Here is a 19,562-nt window from a genome sequence, read left to right as displayed (position 1 = left end):
ACTTTCTTATTAGCCACTCTCAACGACACTGAACTTCCGAAACCCTGAGCTGTGCTTCCTACTTTCTTATTAGCCACTCTCAACGACACTGAACTCCCGAAACCCTGAGCTGTGCTTCCTACTTTAAGATAGTCTTACATTTAACACATCTATAGCTGTTATAATTTCAATGTTCACATGAGCATCATTTCAAAGTTCTCCTAAATCTCTAAGGTACAGCTTGACATCATTTTAGTAGTGAAGAGAGTCACAATTTAAGAAACTTGACCAGTACACACCACTAATGAAGCACAAAAAATAAGGGCCCAGGCAACAAAAATACACTTTCCATTATACTTATTTGTATTTAATATGCAAATTCACATGTCAGTACTTTTTCAGTTAAATGTTTCATTAAGTTTTAACTATTTCATAATTTAATATTCTATACACACACTACATTAGAAAGAACACTGGAATTGGAACTCTGTGACCCTGGGTCAGCCCTACCACTACCTTTACAGTCATACACAAGTTACTTACCGTCTTCAGGCTTCTACAATGGCATTAGTAATTCGATGCAACTGGAAAGGCTAATCCTAAAGACCTTTCAAACCTCTAAATTCTTAGAACCAGAAAAAATCTGAGTGAATGACTTAGGGCTACATAAACTACTGGCATTATAACGGCTCTTACAAAAATGAGGAAGGTAAGAGGTTTGGGGGAGGGAGGATGCTATGATAAACCCCTTGATTCTCCCTCTTGTTTTTAAGCTTCTGTTCTGTTATATAACTGTAAAGCTGTCAGGTCAAATCCTGTCAAGTACTTTGAGCTCTGCCCATGTAAGGCCTTAACAGATTCTACATGACTGAGAAAGCTTAATGGGGCCATAAGCCAACTAGCTCATCAAAAGCCGGACATAGAATGGGCACTGAAGTGTAAAAATTGTCCAAATTAATTCATAAATTAAATGTTAAGCTGGAGAATCTTGGCAAAGCTGTACAGAAACATAAGCAGACCTCTCACAAAAGAATCCCAAGGCCAGCCCAAGACGCTCTATCTTTACCTGGCAGTAATTTCACCCTTCTCTTGGATTTTTTTTTCTTTTTATTTATTTTTTTCTCAAACAGAGTTTTTCTCTGTGGAGCCCTGGCTGTTCTGGATTCGATTCTGTAGTCCAGGCTCTCCTCAAACTCAGAGATCCACCTGCCTCTGCCTCTCGAGTACTGTGATTAAAGGTGCGTGCCACCATGGCCGGCCATCCCCTAAATTTATAAAACTACACAACAGAATGAAGGTTCTTAGGCAATATGAAAAAGTAGAGCAGGAAAAAGATCTATCAGTGTAATTTTTCCCTCTACTTACTGTTGATGACTGCCAGTCTACTGGACCATAAAAACTGAGAGAAGTGTATCTTGATATTGGTTCCAGAATTATTACAGGATTTCCACAGGCTTCTGCTACTGATTGGGGGCTTCTGAGAAGCCCAAATCAAGGTACAAACATATCTGAGGTGAAAGAATTCTCAGAGAAACAATTATCTCAACCCATCCAAGTCATGACCCTGTCCTGACTCACATGATTTCTTCTTCAAGGTCACCTGAGGTTTCTAGACATCGATCAGTAATGCTTTCTCGGCCTCACACAGAAAGCCAGTTTCTAACCATGAGTGTTTACTCCCTTTTCTCCCTGATTTTGTTCCCTAACCAACACAAGCTCTGTTCTACACCACCTCAACCCATCTCTTTGCATTACCTTTTTCTTCTCCCCATGTCCTCCACAGGCCCTAAGTCCTAGATGCCCTAGACGTATCCAAACACTCACCTTCCCATGAGAGCCAAGAAGTTAAGTGTGCCAATAATGAAATAACTGAAAAGCTACTACTACCCAAAACTACGTGGTCCTCGGCAGTGCTCAGCAAGCCCTTTCTAGTCCCTGTAAAAGATTTGCTTACAGTTGGGTAAGGACCACATCTAAGTTTGTAGGTGGGTGGTTAAGGGTTTTTTTATTTTTAAAGATTTATTTATTTCATTTATATGAGTACACTGTAGCTGTCTTCAGACACACCAGAAGAGGACATATGATCTCATTACAGATGGTTGTGAGCCACCATGTGGTTCCTGGGATTTGAACTTAGGACCTCTGGAAGAGCAGTCAGTGCCCTTAACTGTTGAGCGATGCATCTCTCCAGCCCGATGGTTAAGATCTTAAATAACATTTATACCTGCTGCCTCCAATATTTGTATTGCAAACCCTATAGTACATATCATACATTCATTTGACAGATAAAGTAAAAACACAATTTCCTTTTCAAGGGCATACAACTAGTATGCAGCAGAGGTAACTGACTCCAGTCAATGTATGCTCTTTTGATGACAGCAGTGAACATTTCTAAAAACACAGATGATGATGGGGACCCTATCAGGAAAGTCTTAAATGTAAATACTCTTCTCAAAAGTATTTTTAGAAATATTCTAACTAAAGGTTTAATTCTCTCTTCATGTCCAGGAAAATTCTTGGGAGGAAAAATGATTTAAACATGAAAGAACTAGCATTTTGTATGCTATGTGGTCTACACTGGCTAATGCCATGTGCCCAGGAGCCAAACTGACTGAATTCAGCTGTGTGACCTTAGGCAAATACTGAAGCTATGGAGCATAAAAAGGAGAAGGGCCTCCGTTGGGGCAGAAATGAACAGACTAGCTGCTGAGCATGATAAAAGCTTGCATCTCTGTCCCAGCTCGGCTCGGCTCCGGGAGGCTGGCTGCCTATGATCAGCTACTAGAGAGCATGAAGTTTAAGAATCCCTTGAGCTCAGGGCCTTGAGGTGAGCCTGGGCAACACTAACACTCTAAGTCAAAATACTAAAAACATATCTAAAAACAGGAGAGTCACAGGTGCTGGGCAGTGGTAGCACAGGTCTTTAATCCCAGCACTCCGGAGGCAGAGGCAGGCGGATTTCTGAGTTCAAGGCCAGCCTGGTCTACAGAGTGAGTTCCGGGACAGCCAGGGCTACACAGAGAAACCCTGTCTCGAAAGAACAAAAACAAAAACAAAAAAAGGAAAACCAAACCAAAAACAAAAGAAAGAAAGAAAATTATAATCAGTGTGCCCATAATCCACAGGGGCTAATCAACTAATACAAAGTATTTTTAAAGCTAAAATGCATAAACATTGGCAAAGAACATGAACAGAATTTTTTTTTTGGGGGGGGGGGGGTTCAAGTCAGGGTTTCTCTGTGTAGCCCTGGCTGTCCTCAAACTCAGAAATCCACCTGCCTCTGCCTGCTAAGTGCACCACCACGCCTGGATGAACAGTTTTTAATACAGAAAAAAATTAACACCAAAAAATGCCAAATTCCTTTTTAAAAGCCTACTTCATATGCATTGTAAAAATTATGAATAGTATCAGTATAAATGTATACACAAAAGTCTGAGAACACACACTGTATTGTTAACAATACTGAGTCCTGATGAAAAAGGACCCTGGGGAAGAACACAAGAGCACAGACTGCATTCAGAGCCTCCCTCCTCCACGAGCTCACTCTGTAGCTCAGCCTCTCTTCGATGTATGGGTAACAGGCAGTCTCCGTCCTACCTCTAAAGAAGGCAGAGAGGAACTTGGGGGTTCTGGTGGAAGCAGAGCCCGACTCACATGGCTGAAATAAGATGTCGTACAGTCAGAACACAAGCATTATGTGGCTGTGCCGGGAGTGGCTGATAATTCCTCCTTACTCATCCTGCACTATGACCAGGATACAGGGACGGCTTCTTATACTCCTGATACATTTCAAAGTTTAACAATAACTTAATAAATGACCTGAAATACAGAAAGACATGAACTGTAACTGAAGCTTCCACTTAAATACATGCTGTTCTTTCTATTAAGTACCCACCGTCCTTGCCTCTAGGACAAGAGCAACTCCAGAGCTCCATGACAGATTACCAAACACTTGCTTGCAAGCTCACAGAAGCAATGAACCAAGCCCAGAGAAAGGGCTTAAAGGGCCCCCATAAGACAGTGTCCACTTCAATATTAAATCCCGAACTTGCTTTTATACCTGGTCTCTTTATCATATAATCACATCTGACTTTTTTGGGATTTATAAATTCGATAAGGGTTTAGTATGGCCTCCAAGACTAGTTCTGTAACAGAAATACAAACAATACACTTAGTGTTTCCACTATCTTTACCATAAAATACCACAGACATTTGTCTCATTCAGAGCCACAAAGCTTGCTTTATATGTAAAGGAATGTATCTAGTTCACAAGAGAAACAAAAAGAAAACACAGAGCTTCATTTTGGCCTATTTATGGATTACTACAATCACTACCATCCCACAATCCTACTCTCTAAAGTCTGTGCTAAATGGCCATGATTGGTCAAATGCTCGGTAAGTAGCCTGCGGCACCAGTGGGAACCAGCGGAACCTTCAAGAGGCAGGATCTAGTGGGAGGAAGTTCCATCACTAGACGCATGGATACTGGAATGAAATGGTGGTACCCCAGCTCCCTTTTCTCTGTTTGCCCCAATTGCCAAAGGTAGGCAGCTTTGCTCTAGCAATGACGCACTACATCATCACAAAGACACCAGTTAAAAAGCCACAAACTGAAAAGCCTCTGAACTAAGAACCTTTTAAGCTGATAAACTCATTATGCCACAGTGAAATAAAGCTTACTCAACACCTAAAGAGCACAACCAAGAACTCCGACTCTATACAAATACTTGAAACACAACAGTCTCCGAACCACAGCCTGGCCATTTCCCTCCCCAGTCCAGGCCTCTGCAGTCTTCATTTTGGAGACACAGTATGGAGTGGTTTGTGTTCTCATGCTAATTATGTTACCCAAAAACCTGTTTTCAGTGCCCCGCACAGAGGACTAAAGGAAAACTGTCCCTAGTTGTTTTTTGACTGTAAGTTACTGGCAGTAGGCAGGGAGACAGAGGTGGGACTTTTAGGATCCTTGGTAAGGGACCGAGAAAGGAAGAAGGGAGTCTGCCCTGATAAGGATGTTGGAGACAGACCATGCTGGAAAGGTGCAGGAGGGAGGTAGCCAACATGTGGGAGCAGGGGGAAAGCCCAGGAGGGCTGCCTAGCTGGGTCCAGAGTAGCAAAGATAAAATATAGATTTAGGAGCTGGAGAGATGGCTCAGCAGTTAAGAGCACTGATTGCTCTTCCAGAGGTCCTGAGTTCAATACCCAGCAACTACATGGTGGCTCACACAACCATCTGCAATGGGAATCTGATGCCCTCTTCTGGCGTGTCTGAAGACAGTGACGATATACTCACATACATGAAATAAATAAATCTTTAAAAAAAAAAAAAAAGCCAGGCGGTGGTGGCGCACGCCTTTAATCCCAGCACTTGGGAGGCAGAGACAGGCGGATTTCTGAGTTTGAGGTCAGCCTGGTCTACAGAGTGAGTTCCAGGACAGCCAGGACTATACAGAGAAACCCTGTCTCGAAAACAAACAAACAAACAGAACATATAGATGTTATTTAAAAAATACAGAGATTTAGTAAGTATTAACTAAGGAATATCAGAGAGGAGTGTGTTAGCCACAGGGAGTTGGGAAGTGGCCCAGCCATGAGCTGTTTAAGGTATTTAAAATGTAAGGCTGTGTATGTGTTTCTTTCTTTTGGGAATCCAGAACATTGGGGTGGTAGTGAGAAGCGTGGGCACACCCACCGGGAGTTTAGAGCAGATTAACTCACTACCGCTGCAACAGCCCTACATACACATCTGCTCTTACTGCCCCCTTGCAAACACACAAGGGCTTATTTACCTAAGAAAAAATATTCGCTCATTTCTCACAGCAGGTTCATAGAAGAGAAAACAGATGGTAGGTTTCCTATGTAACTTCAAAACAATCTAAGCAATGAATGACTTGGTGAACATGTTTAAAGGACTGTAGAAATGATCCCTGAAAATACAGTCTATAAATGAAAGCACCAAGAAGGAGAGACCCAGACAGAAGCCAGAAAGCAGAGAAAAAGGCGAGTGCTTGGATTCACCAAGGCAGCTAAGATACATAAAGACATCTGAGCACAGAAATGCAGAAAGTAAACAGGTCAGACAAGAGCAGACTGTCAACACTGTCTTAGTCAGGGTTCAATTGCTGTGAAGAGACACCATGACCATGGCAACTCTTATGGAAAGAGAGCGTTTAACTGGGACTGGCTTACAATTTCTCAGGTTGGTTCACTATCCTCATGGTGGGGAACATGGCAGCACACAGAAAGACATGGTAGTTTACAGTTCTATATCTGGAAATGAAGGCAGCAGGCAAGAGAAAGTCACTGGCCTGGCTTGAGCTTTCGAAAACCAATACCCACCTCCAATGACACACTTCTATAGTGTACAGTTTCTGCTACACCAATCGCTCTGTGTACACATTTCACATATTTGAATGCTTGGTCATTAGGGAGATGGACTAGGAGGTGTGGCTTACTGGAAGAAGTATGTAGGGGTGGTTCTGATGCTCTGATGGGGATCTGCCTGTGAATGCTGAAGGTCCTGTTGCCTGATTGGTTCTTGAACGATTAGCACCCGCCCAGGAACCTCCCATATCCACGGATGAAAGACAGACAGACTCTCTATCACACACACACATATATACACACTTATTTTTTTTTTAAGATTTATTTATTTATTATATATAAGTACACTGTAGCTGTCTTCAGACACTCCAGAAGAGGGCGCCAGATCTCGTTACGGATGGATGTGAGCAACCATGTGGTTGCTGGGATTTGAACTCTGGACCTTCGGAAGAGCAGTTGGGTGCTCTTACCCACTGAGCCATCTCGCCAGCCCCACACTTATTTTTAATAAGCGTTTTAGTTCAATGGCTGGACACTAAGCCTCCCACAGCTAACATGCCCTTATCTTCTTTACTCCCAGCTCAACACCTCCTAATTCTGCCCTCAACTTAGTTGCCCAGCTATCTTCTCCTTGCTCAGCTTAGCTATGTTTCTAATCTTCCACCTGCTACCCAGGCCCAGTCAGGGAAGTGGCCAATGGCCATTCTACCCCAGATCTCACATGGCTGGTGGCTCTCTTTCCCTCTGAAGCATGGCAAATCCTCTTTTCTCCTCCTGTGTCTGCTAGCCTGCCTGCAGGAACCTGGAAGTCTCACCTCTTTCACCCAGTCACTGGCTGCTAGCATTTTTATTGATCAATCAAGAACTGATCGGGCCACAGGCAGATTCCTGATCAGAGCGTCAGCCCCACCTCCTACACACTTCCTCCAGCAAGCCCACACCTTCTTATCCCTCTCAAGCAGCGCCACTCCCTAACGACCAAGCATTCAAATCTATGAGCCTATGAGGCCATTCCCATTGAAACCCCCACAAATACTATACTACAGAATCCTTGACCTTATTGGGCACATTAGCAGAAAGCCATTGCGTACTCTGAGCAGGGAGAGCACTCAAAGCTGTTTTAAGACAGTTTCCCCAGCAGCTGTACACAGGGTAGATTCACTGGAAGAACTGAAGAGACACAAGATGAAGGGACGTTGTCAGTATCTCGTGCATAGAGAGTTATCCTTCAGGACTCATTCTCAGCCTAAAGATCTAGAGATTCAAGTTTCTTGTATGAGATGCCATAGCATTGGGAGATTATCTATGCATATCTTCCTTCAGACTTTAAATAATCTCTGGGTTACTTATAATACTGAAAATGTAACTAGTTGTTAAACCGTCTTGCTTAGGGAATAATAAGAGGTCCGGGCATGATCAGTGTAGCAGCAGTTAGGAGTTTCTAACCGTAGACCTGAGATAGGTTGACTCTACAGATACAGGGTCTGGTGATAACTGTAAATTAATAGCAATGGGGTTCATTTTTCCTTATTCATTTATCTTACTAAGCTCAAAACTCAGAAAAGCAGAATCCATTGTTCATACACATTAAAAACTAAGGAGCAATTAAATGATTTCTGCTGTCTGTTCTAATCAGTGACTTGTCTGTACTTGCTTACTTTCCTTTAAACACTAGAGCTTGCTGGGAAATAGAATCTGGAAAAAAAGAAAAGTCTGGATTATGTTCTCAAGTTTTCATTTATAATTATTTTTAAGCTCAGAATGCACTTGTCACTTACACTGTACCAGACATTGTGCTAAACATCCTACACATATTACCAATTTGTTTCTCAGAATGACCCCAGAGGTAGGCAGAGCCAGGCAGGCACAGACCACAACGTACCTAAATGTGACTCAGTTACTAAAGACCATAATAACCATATTGCTTAATCATTCCTAATAAGTTAATTTTTTAAACCTTGCACTGTAGTTTCCTTAGGCTTTCTGGTTCGTACACTGTATTCAGAACTTTTAAAAGGTTACAACACCTTAGCCAGAGGTTCTAACTCAGCCGGCAGAATACTTGACTAGCAAGTACAGAGCTCTGAATGCCATCTTCCGCATTGCTTGAGTGGAGTTGGTGGCTCCTATCTGTAACCTCAGCGTGTCACTAGTACAAACAAGAGTCAGATGTTCCAAGTTTTCCTCGGTTACACGGCTAAGTTGGAGGCTACCCTGGGTATTGTGTGACATACAAGCATAACATAACACAACAAAACAACACACACCCCTACTCACCCAAGATAGGGAGCCCACTACAGACCAGAGTATGTATACTGCCAAAATACAATTTGGTGAACCCATGAGTTTTACCGGAGTTAGATAAAGGGGCACAAATGACTCAAAGACAGCAGCATCACCAAAATGCCCTGCAACAGGGGACAGCTCACAAAAGCTGGGAACCTGGGGCCTACTGCACAGATTGCAGGCAGCTCACCAGATTGGAGGATTCCTTTCCAGGTAGCTCTATTGGTCCAAACCTCTTCCAAGGAGCTCAGCTGGTCTGTTTCTTCTCGGCAGTTAGCTAGTCTGGGCTACTTTTGAAGAAGTAACAAAATTCTAGGCCTTTAGGATGAGGCTTGGGAATGTGACCTTGTGACTCATTGCTGCAAGGTATGCTAATCATACCTTGATAGCGACATTCCTTCCTCCACCTACCTGCTTCCTGGGTTCAAAGAGTGTTCATTCAAAGAAAGTCACCCTGACCAACGCAGGAAACTGCCATGCAAATGTGCTATTGTTAGGGGCTCTTAGAAACTGAGAGTTAACCAGAACAATTACCAGGTAGCCTCCGTGACTTTGTGACTTTGCACTTCCTTGTGACTCTTAACTGGTATCTTTGGTATTTTTCCAACAACGCCCTCCCCACTTCCTTGAGTTGTGGTTTCTTCCTTTAAATACCCCCTTATACAGCTACTCGGGGCGCCATGGTCCTCTACCCCTGCATGGTGTATGACCATGGGCCCGAGAACGCTCTCGAATAAAAATCCTCTTGCAGTTGCAGCAAGACCGTTTCTTGTTGGTGATTTTGGGGTGTCGCCTCTCCTGAGTCAGAACGTGAGGGAGTCCTCACGTTGTGGGTCTTTCACTTTCAGGCTGCCTGGCTGGTCCCTGCTTCTTTTGGGGCTGCTCCTTGCAAGCAGACAGGTTTGTCTCAACAGTTTTCTCTGTAGCTTGTCTTGTCTAAGAGGAACAACCGCGAGCCGGATGTGGAGGCGTATGCCTTTAATCCCAGCACTGGGGAGGCAGAGGCAGGCGGATTTCTGAGTTCGAGGCCAGCCTGGTCTACAGAGTGAGTTCCGGGACAGCCAGAGCTACACTGAGAAACCCTGTCTCAAAAAAACCAAAAAACCAAAAAAAAAAAAAAAAAAAAAAAAGGGGGGGGGGAGGACCACCGTCTTTGCTGTTTATATATTCTTTGCGGTTCATATATATTTGTAGAAAGTTGGGACTGGTGAATCCCGTAGGTTTCAGGAACTTCTTGAGGCTATTTTGAATTGTTGACTTCTTCTCTGAATGAACTTCAGTGAAGGACAGACTCTTTCTATCCTGGAGGAACCTGCTATGTAACTACTGGGCTACATAAGTCTACCCTACCCCTAAAAGAAAGTAAAATAATAAGGCTATATATTTTAAAGTAGAAGTTAAAAACTGACAAAATAAAATGTCTACCAATTACTTCCTTAGTAAATTATTCAAAATAGAGCTAAGGGGAAAAAAATCAGATTTGCTAAAATTACATGATAATCTTTAAATCATCCACTGCCAAAGAAAAGAGAAAAATGAAACTCTGAGAGCTATGAAATACTATATTCAATATGAACCACACCAAGCTGTATGTGTGAGGGCTGGGGGTTGCCAGCGGTGTGTGTGTCACCTGCATGCCTGTGCCTGCAGAAATCAGAGAGAGCATCCCCTGGAACTGAAGTTACAGATGGCTGTGAGCCACCATGTGGGTGCTAGAAGCTGAAACCAAGTCCTCTGCAAGAGCAACAGTGCTGTTCTTCACAACGCTTTAATGCCTTCAAAACCAGTAGTACCTGGGTGACGCTTACACTATCAAGTTCTGCTGCCAGCACAAGGTACAACCTAGTGTCCTCTGGAACATAGATGATGATCCTGGAGTAACACTTCCCAGAAGACTTCACCTCAATGATGCTGCTCGCTCGCTCTCTCTCTCTCTCTCTCTCTCTCTCTCTCTCTCTCAAAAGATTTATTTATTTCATGCATGTGAGTACACTGTTGCTGTCTTCAGACACACCAGAAGAGGGCATCGGATCCCCTTTACAGATGGTTGTGAGCCACCATGTGGGTGCTGGGAATTGAACTCAGGTCCTCTGGAAGAGCAGTCAGTGCTTTTAACCACTGAGCCATCTCTCCAGCCCACTGGTGTCTCTGACTCTTCAACCCTAGCTGACCAGCATTCACTACTGCTACAGCAAGGCAAAGGCTTTACTTGAGCAGTTTGTTAATCACTTCATACAAATTTCCCTCTGAAACTACACAAGGGGGGGGGCTGGTGAGATGGCTCAGCAGGTAAGAGCACCCGACTGCTCTTCCAAAGGTCCTTAGTTCAAATCCCAGCAACCACATGGTGGCTCACAACCATCCGTAACAAGATCTGACTCCCTCTTCTGGTGTGTCTGAAGACAGCTACAGTGTACTTACATGTAATAAATAAATAAATCTTTGAAACTACACAAGGTAGGCCTTCATCTTGTGTACTGCTCTCAGCATTTTTATCTTCCAAGCTCCCACAGAACAGCTCATTGTGCTTTGAACACTCAATGGCTTTTTTAGCCCAAAGTTCCCCCCCAAAACACATAGTCAGGTTTGTCACAGCAACACCCACTACCCTGGTGCCAACTTCTGTACTAGTTAAGAGTTACTACTGCTGTCATGAAGCACCAGTGGACATTCTTTTGGGGAGGAAAAGGCAACTTGGAGAGGAATGGGTTTATCTGGCTTGTTTCCACATCCATAATTCATCACTAAAGAAAGGACAGGAACTCCGGGAGAGAGGATCTGAAGGCAGGAACAGATGCAGACGCCGTGGAAGGGATGCTACTCACTGGCTTGCCCCCTCTGCTTACTCAACGTGCTTTCTCATAGACCCCAGGAAGACCAGCCCGGGGGTGGCACCACCCCCACGGGGGTGGCTCCTTCACCCACTGATCATTAAGAAAATGCCCTATAGGTTTGCTCATAGCCAGATACTTTCTTTACTGAGGTTCCCTCTGCTCCGATGACTTTAGCTTGTGTTAAGTTAACATAAAACTATTGAACACAAGTGGCTAGAGTGGCTCAGCAATTAAGGGCGCTGACTGCTCTTCCAGAGGTCATGGGTTCAAATCCCAGCAACCACATGGTGGCTCACAACCATCTGTAATGAGATCTGATGCCCTCTTTTGGTGTGTCTGAAGACAGCTACAGTGTATTTATATATAATAAATAAATCTTAAAAAAAATAAAAACAAGTATTGAACATAAAACTCTAACTCCATATCAATGATTGTTTTATTAACTACACTATACTTTTATAAACCCTCCCACCCCCATTTTTACAGGATAAAGGTACAGAAAAAGTATTTTCCAGGTAAAAATTTTTAAAATTTGTTGTTTTTAGTTCTGTTGAGTGGGAGTGGGGAGGTGGGTGTTTCTGCACACACACACACACTGGACCCCCTGTGCTAGCATTATAAGCCATTGTGAGCCATTGGAAGTAGGAGGTGTGGAAGGGCAGTGTTTCTGAGCAGGCATGCACACTAAATTCTCTGTGCTGGCATTATAGGTTGCTGTGAGTCACTGGAAGTGGGTAATAGAAACCTGCCAGAGCAGTCCATGCTCCTAACCACAGCGATGGTCACATGAAGCACACACAGACAAGCTTTAACTCGACTTTTAGGGTTTGAAATCAACAACATACAGAAAAACCCTGTCTCAAAAAAACAAAAAACAATAACAGAAAGAAAGAAGAGAAAAGAAATCAACAGCAAATACTCTTACATATAAAAAGCCAAGATTCAGGACATCTAAAATGTCAATGCTATTTGCTGACATTAGCTATTTTTCCCTATTCTTTCTTTTTGAGAAAGAATCTCAACTCTGCAACCCAAACTCACTGTGAAGTCAAGGCCAGCCTCAATCTCACAGCCATCCTCCTGCTTCAGCTTCCTAAAAGCCAGAATTAGAGTATGAGCCTAGCATTTCACTGTTTTCTACTTGTGAGCCTAAGTAATAGAAATAAATCCACGGGCAGTGGTGGTGCACGTCTTTAATCACAGCACTTGGGAGGCAGAGGCAAGCGGATTTCTGAGTTTGAGGCCAGCCTGGTCCAGAGTGAGTTCCAGGACAGCCAGCGCTACACAGAGCCTGTCTCAAAAAGCCACCCCCCCAAAAAAAAAAATAAAAATAAAAATAAATAAAACCAATAAAGGAAATGCAAAACAAAAAGCATACCGAGACTCCAGGAGCCAAAGTCACCAAGAAAAACAAATGCGGGTAGGAATGCAGAGGGAGCATACTGCTGCCACCATGGCGGAAACCAGGGTGGGAATTCCTGAAGGAAAAAACCTAAAGGAAACTATCACAGCATCCTGCCACACCAGGAATTCCTGGGTAGATACCCAACAGAATCCAAGTCAGCAGACCAGAGACCTACACACCCATATGTATTAGAGCCCTTTAAAATAGCCTACTTACAGACAAATGGAATGGGTAAAGACTATGTGGTCTATATGCACAGTGAGGTATTACTCAGCCATAAAGAAGAATGAACTTGGGCTGGAGAGATGGCTCAGCAGTTAAGAGGACTGACTGTTCTTCCAAGGGTCCTGAGTTCAATTCCCAGCAACCACATGATGGCTTACAACCATCTGTAGTGGGATCCGATGCACTCTACTGCTCTTCTGGTGTGTGTGAAGACAGCTGCAGTGTACTTACATAAATAAAAATAAATAAATCTTTAAAAAGAAAGAGAATGAACTTTCATCATTTTCAGGGAAATGGATGGAACTGAAAATGACTGAGTAACATAAGACAGGCTCAAAAGATAAACACAGCCAGACAGTGGTGGCGCACGCCTTTAATCCCAGCACTTGAGAGGAAGAGGCAGGCGGATTTCTGAGTTCGAGGCCAGCCTGGTCTATAGATTGAGTTCCAGGACAGCCAGGGCTATACAGAGAAACCCTGTCTCAAAAAAAAAAATAAAATAAAAATAAATAAAAAAAAAAAGAGAGAGAGAAAGAGAGAAACAAACAAACTAACTAACTAACTAAAGAGATGGCTCAGGGTTAAGAGCAACGACTCCTCTTCCAGAGCCCAGTCACTACTTTCTGAAACTCCAGTTCTCAGGTATCTGACACCCTCACACAGACACGTGTAGCAATGCACATGAAATAAAAAATAAAAACAAGGGCTGCAGAGATGGCTCAGTGGGTAAGAGCACCAACTGTTCTTCCAAAGGTCCTGAGTTCAAATCCCAGCAATCACATGGTGGCTCACAACCATCTGTAATGAGATCTGACGCCCTCTTCTGGTGCATCTGAAGACAGCTACAGTGTACTTAGATATAATAAATAAATCTTTTAAAAAATAAAAACAAATCATTTGTGGATAACAAAAGGAAATTATTGTGTTAGTGTCCTTCAACCACATGTGCTACGGAGGTGCACGTGGAGACAGCAACAGGGAGGAGAGAGACTAAGGTCCCTTGGGATTACCCTCATGTCATTGATGGTAACACTCCCAGTCTCCTTCAGGTATGCCATCACATGTAATTCTGCCGGCAGCAGAATCTTTTAGCTAGGTGTGTCATTATTTGTATGGCTTGGACCTGACTTCTAGTCCCAGGCGGGTGGCACTGTTTTGGAAGGGTTAGGCAGCTGCCAGTCTCCTGCTCTCCCTTCTGACATGCCACAGTAAGCGAATCATTACCAGCTCTCACACCCCAAGCCACTGCAGCACACCTTCCTCACCATGAGGGACTGCGTCCTGTGAAACAAGCCAACACAGATCCTTGCCTCTGAGTCATCTCTGGTTGTCACAGTAAAGTGACTAACCAACTACACTTTCACAGGCAAGGAGACTGAGGCTGGAGACACGGGCACTTTACAGAAACGGAAAAGCAGAGGACAACCAAGTCCAAGGTCAACCTTAGGCCTCTTTGCCTTCTTTGTGAAACCATATTGAAAAAGACAGACTGTGTGTTCTCAGCATAAGCTCATCAGCTATACCTGAAACCAACCTAAATTTTAAAAAACACTGTGGGTATGTGTGTGCTATTTGGTATGTGGAACTCCTTACTAGTCCAGTCCATTGCTTTATAAAAGGATGCACTTTTGTCTATATATTTACATACAACAAAGGCAAACTCTCTGACTTTCCCTCCATTCTGATTAATGTCTAAATTTGGCTCTGACTTTATCAATCCATTAATATCTTGATTCTTCCAGCTACCAAAAACATTGCAAACGCCCAAATTCAATCAATTATTTGTATTCTTACTCCTCTTGGCACTGTTATGGCCCAGACCCAACTGACTACCTGCCACAGCAATACTTTTTCCCCAGTTTTCATTTTTTTCCCCATTTTGAAACCCCTGTCTCCAAAAAAAAAAAAAAAGACACTGTAGTAGAAGGGAGGTATGGAGGACCAGCAGGATGGGGATGCAAGGAGGCGAGGAGGGATGAGTCTGATCAAGGTGCAACAACGGAACCCTCGCCTCTGCACCTTCCATCTTCAGGGGTCCCTGCTAGGTGGGAGCATGCCTCCCTACACCCTGCATCACCAAAAACCGTCTGGAAGAATCTCATGTGTTGTTCAAGACCAAGCTAACATACTATTATTCTGTAAAGCACTCTGGTTTCATTCATACAGAGTTAACAGCCCCTTCTGAATGGCTTCGTCTACTTACAGGACAGCACTAAAATGTCTGTCCCATCCATAGAGCAAATTTCTCAATCACAGCAAATTTGTCTTTTTGTCCCAGACAAGCGTCTGGCTCACTCATTTCAAATACTTACTCTGGTGAATTTTCCAAATTAAACTATTTTAACACTTCTAAAGTCACAAATAAAGGGTAACATGCAACTTGGCACTCTGTAAAAATGTTTACTAAGTTGATTTGTTCCTAATACTCACTTTCAAAAAAAAAAAAAAAGATGTACGCTTGTATTTTAAAGAATTTTTAAGGTTTTAATTCAAAATGTTTCATTAAACTACAGACTTCTCAATGAAATGGCTAGTTTATCTCCTACAACATAAGAGAGACATTTAATATTGCTTAATGAATGGAAGCTATCTTTGCTGCCGTCTAAAGCTAAGCAAAATAGCATTCTAACCTAAATCCCTCTAGCCCAAAGAACAGGTTAGCCAAAACTCAGGTTATTTTCTGATGTTTTAGCAGGTTCTTGACTTTTCCCTGACCATCATCAAATCATCACACCTTTCTCTTGATTAATTACACCCTAGTGATGCTGCCTTTGAAAGAGAAAATACCTTTTTACAGCAGGCACACAAAATTTATAAACTTCAGTGTTAAAGAAACAGGGTAGTAGAGCCTATTGGTGTGTGATCTGATCATCATCTTGACCCAAATAATCTGTCCCTGTCTCTGTCTCTGTCTCTGTCTCTCTCCCTCTCTCTCTCTCTCTCTCTCTCTCTCTCTCTCTCACACACACACACACACACACACACACACAGAACTGTGAGGGAACAGGACAGGACATCCACTGAACCACTTACCTTCCCGACAATCTTTTTACCACACTGTCCTTGACAGACACTTTTCAACCTGACTGACTGAATACTTGGCTCCCTTACACTGTAAACCCCTTTTGAAGATAAATACCCTGATTTCTTTAGGCAGTTGACTTGACAGTACACACACACAGGCTTGAAAGCTTAAGGAGAAACATCCCATTTTGATTTCTCTGTCACTGACAACATATCACTGAAAATCTTAAGCAACCTTCATGATAAAATAATAATTAAAAAAAAAAAGCATACTCCATCACTTCCAGACTCCTCAATTAAACACAAACTGTCCCAAGTTTAAGAACTACGCCACCCGACAGACTAACAAGTTCAATGTAAAAGTATGAATCTGTTTGATTTCAAGTGAAAGGAGATATTTCATCTCCCTTTAATAGGTCCAAACTGGTCACCTGTAGTCCCCTGGCTGACAGTCTTTCATTGCTTGAATCCCCTAAATAGAGACAAAGACTTAATTAAGTATCTGAGGGGCCTTTCCCCTCTGTAATACTGACTGTGGAACAAGCATCATTAACAGGAAGCATGGATTTCTGCAGGGATGGCACATAAAATAATACCATTTGTTTATAGACAATTAGCTAATTTTTTAAAGTTTCATTTATTCACATGGGTAATGGGGGAACTTTTACTTTCAAAAGTATTCAGCCATTAAGTTGTTTTTTCCCCTTCCAAATCAGTGTCAAGTCATTCAGTCTGGACTGGACTCAGTCTTACTGAAGGATGGAAACAACCTACAGCATCAAAATAACTAGAAACAAATCTCTTGGAACCAAGAAAATTCACAGGTACAGGTTTAATTTATGATCATTGGAGTGGCAGGTGACTCACATAGGGTTGTATCTAGGTTCACCAACCCGATCTCCTCATAAATTAAAGATGAATCCACTATGACAGCCCCTCAATTTCTATGCATGACTGCCATCATTTGTACTGAAATTTTATTACTAGTGAACTCCCCTTAGGTACCTTTCACCACGTCCTCTAATCTAAAGAAGTAACGATTAAAAGTAATTGTAAATACTTGAGCCAAATCTATTTCATATTAGCTATTAATAATCCTTGTAATTACTTCATAGAACAAGACATGGTTTGAACAGATTACCTATACATACGTCCTACAATGTGCTCTTATGAAAATAAATAAATAAAATTTAAAGCACAACAAATCCAGAGCCATTAGAAGATTTTCCTCCAGGGCTCACATGTGTGTATTATGCAACAACCAGGGATCCAGATGTTAATCCCTCCTGTGATGCAATGATAAAATACCCAAGGCATGGAGCCCATTTATAAAACAAATTTAAACAAGAATTACTATATACTCAAGAATCTTGGAATGAGCCATTCACAGTTCTGAGAGAATTATATTTAAACTCTTCCTCTGGGTGATCTTTTAGCTGCGTGTCTCCCAATTCCCTACAAAATTCTCGTAACCGCGGTTTAATTTGGGTTTTTAAAAGGACCGACTGAAGGGGAAAGGGAGACCTGCATCAGGTGGTTACGTTAGAATCTACTTTTGATAAGACACCCGCGTAAATTCCCAGAAGGGATTCATCTATTCCGTCATTCTTTCCCATGCACAATAATCGTAGTAAAATACGATCCAGACCCCGGAGCCACAAGCCACCCCGGACTCGCTCCATCCTCCCATCTCCGGTGGCACAGGCCTCTCTCTCTCCCTCTCTCTCTCTCTCTCTCCAAGCTCTGCGTGATGGGCGGCTGAGAACCCTGGAACGGAACGGCAGTGACCCGAATTCTAAGAGAAGCGAGGACTCCATACAATACCTAGTCCCGGGCGGGCGAGCAAGCCGAGAGGGAGGTGCTGCGCGGCCGAGCCCGAGCCCGAGCCCCACCCCCACGCCGCGCGGGTCCCGCTACCCGGAGGATCCCAGGTGGGGACACGGGAGGGGGCGGCTCGGCAGCCGCGGTCCCCGCCGCGACCCCGGGAGGGCGAGCGCGACATTTCCCCCCTCCACAAAATGGAGGCCGGCGCACCTGGGGTCGCCGCCACCGGAGGAAGCCCGCGGCCGCCCCGCGGCTCGGCCTCGCCCGCCACGCGCCGCGCACTCACCTCAGCCGCGCCGCGGGGGCCCGAAGGCGGAGCGCGAATGACCGAGCGGCCGCTCCCCGCCGCCGCCGTTGCCGCCGCCGACCCCGGCACGCGCGGCTCGTCCGCAGCCCACCGTCCCTCCGCCGGCGTGACGCACTGGCGCCGCGGCGCGCCCACCGCGAATCCCCCCGCCCCGCCGGCCGGCCGGCCTCGTGCGCCGCGGCGCCTCCTCGCCGGGAGCCGCCCCGCCTCGGGGCCGCGGCCGCCCGCTCGCCCGCTCGCCCGCTCGCCCGCAGGTGCGCGCTGCCCGCCCGCTCGCTCGCCCGTCGCCGCCCGCAGCACGCCCGCTCGGTCGGGCCGTATTAAAGAGTGACCTTGGCTTAGCCGGGAATAGAAGCCAGTAAGCCGCGGGGGCCTCGCGCTGAGCGAGCCGGCTCCTTTAAGGTCGACCTGCGCGGCATCCCCGCCTCGGGCCTCTGGAAATTTCGCCCGGGTGGGCGCGGCCTCCCGACCTCCCGGTGGGGAAGGAGATGATGCTCTGCAAACCTGGGGACGCCGGCTTCCCACCCCACCCCACCCGACCCCGGACAGCACCAGACCCCACTGCCCCGCAGGAGCGCGCCGGAGAAAAGAATTTGCACATGCCCCACAGCCCAGATTTTATGCCTTGAGATAAGGAACCATCGCGGCCCTGCGCTGACCTTTGCTACGTGACAAGCTAACCTGACCCCAGAGAGCCTGCGCCATCCTCTCCTCCCCCTTCCCTCACTTCATCCCTAATGGGATCCAGGGCCTTTTGCTAAGTACTTGAGAAAAATAAGCTCACTGGCATTTAAAGGATGATAATTCTTTTTTTTTCCTTTAAATAATATATGCGGTAGTAGAAATATAGATGCACAGCAATAATTTTGGATTTTAAGACTTTTTTTTGCCCTTGAATTCTGAGAAATTCATCTAATAGCAATGGCATTATGGTTCAGTTATTCAGAAAAGCTTAAAATTACTCCTATTCCTGGGAAGTATTACTAATCATAACACTGACCTTTTAAAGATTCACTAATTGGGGGCTGGTGAGATGGTTCAGTAGGTAAGAGCACCGACTGCTCTTCAAAAGGTACTGAGTTCAAGTCCCAGCAACCACATGGTGGCTCACAACCACCCATAATGAGATCTGATACCTTCTTCTGGTGCGTTTGAAGACAGCTACAGTGAACTTATACTAATAAATAAATCTTAAAAAAAAAAAAAAAAAGATTCACTAATTGGTAACTTCAAAGGATGCTTTTTCATATAGATCTATTTAAGTCCCTTTTTTTTTTTTTAATATATGGGCTTATTCTTTTTTTACCTCCAGTTGCACACAATCAACCTTACATCTGTTGTGTTTATTTACAAT

General features: G+C 44.2%; 1 protein-coding gene across 4 annotated transcripts in view; it reads right to left on the bottom strand.

The window, feature by feature from the left end:
• Positions 1-18,689, bottom strand: part of Fam169a (family with sequence similarity 169 member A) — a 58,926-nt gene extending 40,237 nt beyond the window's left edge. The window contains exon 1 of one of the 4 annotated variants that reach the window (XM_029468558.1): positions 18,541-18,689. The gene's annotated coding sequence lies outside the window, so the exon portion shown is untranslated. Of the gene's footprint in view, positions 1-17,901; positions 18,046-18,111; positions 18,132-18,187; positions 18,260-18,540 lie in introns of those variants that run through there. The other 3 variants (XM_021180114.2, XM_029468557.1, XM_029468556.1) reach the window with 3 other exon arrangements.
• Positions 18,690-19,562: the final 873 nt, after the last annotated feature.

The sequence above is a fragment of the Mus caroli genome, chromosome 13 (assembly GCF_900094665.2).
Source record: "Mus caroli chromosome 13, CAROLI_EIJ_v1.1, whole genome shotgun sequence".
Taxonomy (NCBI): domain Eukaryota; kingdom Metazoa; phylum Chordata; class Mammalia; order Rodentia; family Muridae; genus Mus; species Mus caroli.
Note: the sequence above shows the minus strand (reverse complement) of the source record. Positions and strands in the feature narration are given on the sequence as shown.